Raw genomic sequence first — 4,055 nt, 5'->3', positions numbered from 1 at the left:
CACAAGACCTGTAACTCGAATGATTCTGGTTTAGCTGTCTTGAAAGACGTGGGGCTAAACCCGAATGTTTCTAGTTCCAGGTCTAGTGTTAGTTCTACTTTTGCACTAGCACTATCACTTGAAGTAACACAAGACCTGTAACTAGAATCATTTGGGTTTAGCTGTCTTGAAAGACGTGGGGCTATTATTATTATTATTATTATTGCTGCCGGGCTGAGGAGGGCGGCCCCTCTCGTTACCGCGATCTATAAGATTTATTGTAACTTTAGCCCTCCAAAGGTTTAGGGCAAATGTAGGTCCTTAATGAACCTTAGTATTGTCCTGAGGTCTTGAACCTTTATGTCGGTAGGTAACAAAGGAGTTTTACCGAAGACGTTGTGTCTTAGACGGCCTCTGGCGACGCAATTGCACAGTAGATCCTCAGCTTGTCCAATGTGGAAGAGGTGGTATTTTAGGGGCACATGGCCGGTTAGGTAGCCTGAGAGCGTTCTTAGATCCCCTTTGCTGAGGCATAAAACCTCTTTGGTTTTGTTTTGCGACGGAGTTATCATACTTTTCGCTTGTCTGTGACCTGGAAGTTCTTTCCAGCGTAAGGCTATCTTTGAAGCCTCCCAGTTGTTGATTATTTGTTTTAGGTGGCTTTTTTGTAGTCCACATCCAGGTTGGGGTCCAATGAAAGGCGTGTTTGCTGCCTCTTTGGCCAGCTTGTCGGCCTTCTCATTGCCCTCAATGTTGCTGTGACCTGGAACCCACCATAGGGTAACATCATTGCCCCTAGCGAGTTCCCTCAGGTTGTTGGTGCACTCTCTGATCAGTGCGGAGCCACACGTGTAGGCCTGAATTGCCTTTAAGGCGGCCCGACTGTCTGTGAAAATGTTTATGGATGCACCTTTTTGTCCCTTCTGTAGGTTCAAAGCGGTGCAGAAGTTTATAGCAAGAACTTCTGCTTGGAAAATTGTTAAGTCCGAGCTGAGGGGCAATTTGATGTGGCTATTTGGTCCACTGATGCCCATGCCTACTCCAGATCTTACTGTCTTTGAAGCATCGGTGTACCAGGCTAGGGCTCCTCTTTTTAGTTGAGGCCCTCCTTTCGCCCAATCATCCCTGCTACTAAATATGACCTTATACGGTTGGTTGAAATTGTATTCCGTCGGTATAAGGTCCGTTTTAATTTCAATCAGGTGATTTAGACATGGGTCTTTGAGGATCTCGAGGTGTCCTCTGAGATTACCCTGCATCAACTTGAGTGAAGAAACTGTTTTCAGTGATAAGGCACTTAAGGCTGCCTCCTTTTGTATATATATGTGGAGCGGTGTGAGACCGAGTAGGGCTTCCAAAGCAGCCGTCGGATAGGATCTCATTGCACCCGTTATGTTAAGACATGCTAACCGCTGGATTTGTGCCAGCTGTTGTTGAGCTGTCTTATGTTTTGTTTTTGGCCACCAAACCAATGAGGCGTAGGCGACCATGGGTCTGATTATTGCTACGTAGGCCCAATGAGCCATTCGTGGTTTGAGACCCCAGTTCCTTCCTAGGAGCCTGCGGCAGATCTGGTTTGCCATGATGGCCTTTTTCCTCACCTTATCTAAGTGTGAGTTCCAGTTTAGTTTACTGTCAAGTATTACCCCTAGGTATTTAGTTTCTGTTTTGAGGTTAATAGTTCTGCTTTCAATGGAGGGTGCTTTTATTTGTAGCTTCCTTCTCCGAGTGAAAGGGACTATTTCGATTTTATTGGGATTGATGCTGAGCCCATTGCTTCTGCACCAAGGACGTGGGGCTAAATCCGAATGTTTCTAGTTATCGGTCTAGTGTTAGTTCTAATTTTGCACTAGCACTATCACTTGAAGTAACACAAGACCTGTAACTAGAATGATTCGGGTTTAGCTGTCTTGAAAGACGTGGGGCTAAACCCGAATGATTCTAGTTCCAGGTCTAGCGTTAGTTCTAGTTTTGCACTAGCACTATCACTTCAAGTAACACAAGACCTGAAACTAGAATCATTCGGGTTTAGCCGTCTTGAGAGACGTGCGGCTAAACCCGAATGTTTCTAGTTCTCGGTCTAGTCTTAGTTCTAGTTTTGCACTAACACTATCACTTGAAGTAACACAAGACCTGTAACTAGAATCATTCGTGTTTAGTCGTGCTTTTTTTAAGATGGCCGAAAACTCAGGGTTATTACCTTTTTCCAAGCAAAACTTTTCCTTTGCAAAACTACCTAATGCCTGTACTATTAAGCTATGTTGCATTTTATTTGCCTCATTTCTAAGAAATACATGTCAAGTCAATCCTACCTAAAAATAAGAAGTTATAAAACATACTACACCACTTACCCGACAGTCAAGTTTTTCGAAGAATGCCATCAATGTTACAGGAAGATTGATAGGAAAATCTTTCTGTAACAGTGATCACATTGCTGGTTAAATATTTTAAATTGATACAAATTACATTATAATTTTTTTTACTTCTACCTCGATTGCACCGATATTACATTATTATTATCTAATTTGCTCAATTATTTCACTATTATTCAGTAAATTACTCATAGCAAACCTCCACGTATAAAAAATGTAACCGATTAACCTGACCTTATCAATAACTAAAAAAACTCACAATGAAGCTTAAATTAATTTTACTTTTTTTCACGTGCTTGTATTTTATTATTACAGTAAACGTAAGTCTCTAAAATTTCATTGAAACATACTATATCTGGATCTTGTAGACCGAAAATCAAATATTATTTAATCGTGGTTTGGTGACTAACTTGAACAAAGCTTGTGTTGACAAAGCTGATTGGAAAACAAGACATTTCAATAAGACCTATTCCGTTTTCAGTATTAAAATGCATTTTCTACTACCAATGACGAACACTGCCAAAGTAATTGGTAACATTTTTAATTGAACTTGATGAAAATTATTTCTTTTTAGATTAATACCAAAGCTTATTACATTAGAAACAATGTACCATTATTTTCCGGAATTCAATTTGACGTTCCATTGTGTAAGGCATTATCCAGTAACGCTTTCGGATGTCGAAACATACTGTCTAATTTCAATATTTTCAAAGAAAATCAAGTATTTGTATGTCCTTGGAAAGCCGTAAACTATTATTACAGATTAAACTCATTGTTTTGAATAATAATGTGTGTTTTAGGGTTGGTTAATAGGCGACATGAAATTTGACGGGGTTCGTTTACCAAGTGGAGTACCACCTGCAAGTTATTTGATGAACGTTACGTTAATTTTAGGAGATGTTCTATGTTGGACGATATCTGTGTGGGTGGACATAGTTCCAGTACTTGAGTGATTTAAATTTCAATGATTTCGCCTTCTAGGCATTAAATTATCGGAGATTTTCAACACAGTTTTGGGTTTATCTAAAAATTAGTCCAAGAATAAAATAGAAAATATTTTTTAAGTATTACGAACTGCTTTTTCGATTAAGTTCTATACCAAAATAGAAATATTCCTCAGATTATTTTAATTGATATACAAAAGTTCTGTTAAAGATTTTAGACTGTCAATAATCGTTTAACATCAAAAAATAATAGTCATAATTCATACGTCAAATTTAATATGTAGTCGATAAAATTCATTGTTTAAATTCAAAATCATCAGTGTTTGAAGCAAATTTCTTTATCATAGCAAAGTAACATATTAATGTCCTGAAAAGTCGTGCAATGTGGGAACAATGGAAGCTGTTGGCAATCGCTCTCGTGGGCGCTGGAACTGGGTGCAGCATCCTGCTGCTGGGGCACCTGCGGAAGCGGAAGCAAATAGTGCAACTCGACAAGCAGGTGGAGAGGTTGAAACAGGACATGATGAACTTGCGGTTAGAACTCGAGTACTTGCGCATAGAGAACGAGAAGCTCAAGAAGCGACGACAGGCTCCCGTCGAGAGGGTGTGTCGCATCTCTGCATCACGTGAAGATAGCTACACGTGTCGGTACAATGCGTCTGAACGGTCTTCTTCACAGTTTGTCTCGCAGGATCCCAGCAGTAAACGCGTTTTTTATCCCATCATTGAAGAAACTTATTATTCCACGTTTAACTACTGA

General features: G+C 39.8%; 1 long non-coding RNA gene across 1 annotated transcript; it reads right to left on the bottom strand.

Moving 5' to 3' along the window:
• Positions 1–2,612: 2,612 nt before the first annotated feature.
• On the bottom strand, positions 2,613–3,879 carry LOC139430427 (uncharacterized). Its single transcript, XR_011640921.1, has 2 exons — positions 3,427–3,879; positions 2,613–3,374 (listed from the first exon to the last, which is right to left on the bottom strand). It is a non-coding gene; the product is annotated as an uncharacterized lncRNA (long non-coding RNA).
• Positions 3,880–4,055: the final 176 nt, after the last annotated feature.

The sequence above is a fragment of the Onthophagus taurus genome, chromosome 7 (genome assembly GCF_036711975.1).
Source record: "Onthophagus taurus isolate NC chromosome 7, IU_Otau_3.0, whole genome shotgun sequence".
In the NCBI taxonomy this organism is placed as follows: Eukaryota; Metazoa; Arthropoda; class Insecta; order Coleoptera; family Scarabaeidae; genus Onthophagus; species Onthophagus taurus.
This window is presented reverse-complemented; position numbering and strand designations above follow the sequence as displayed.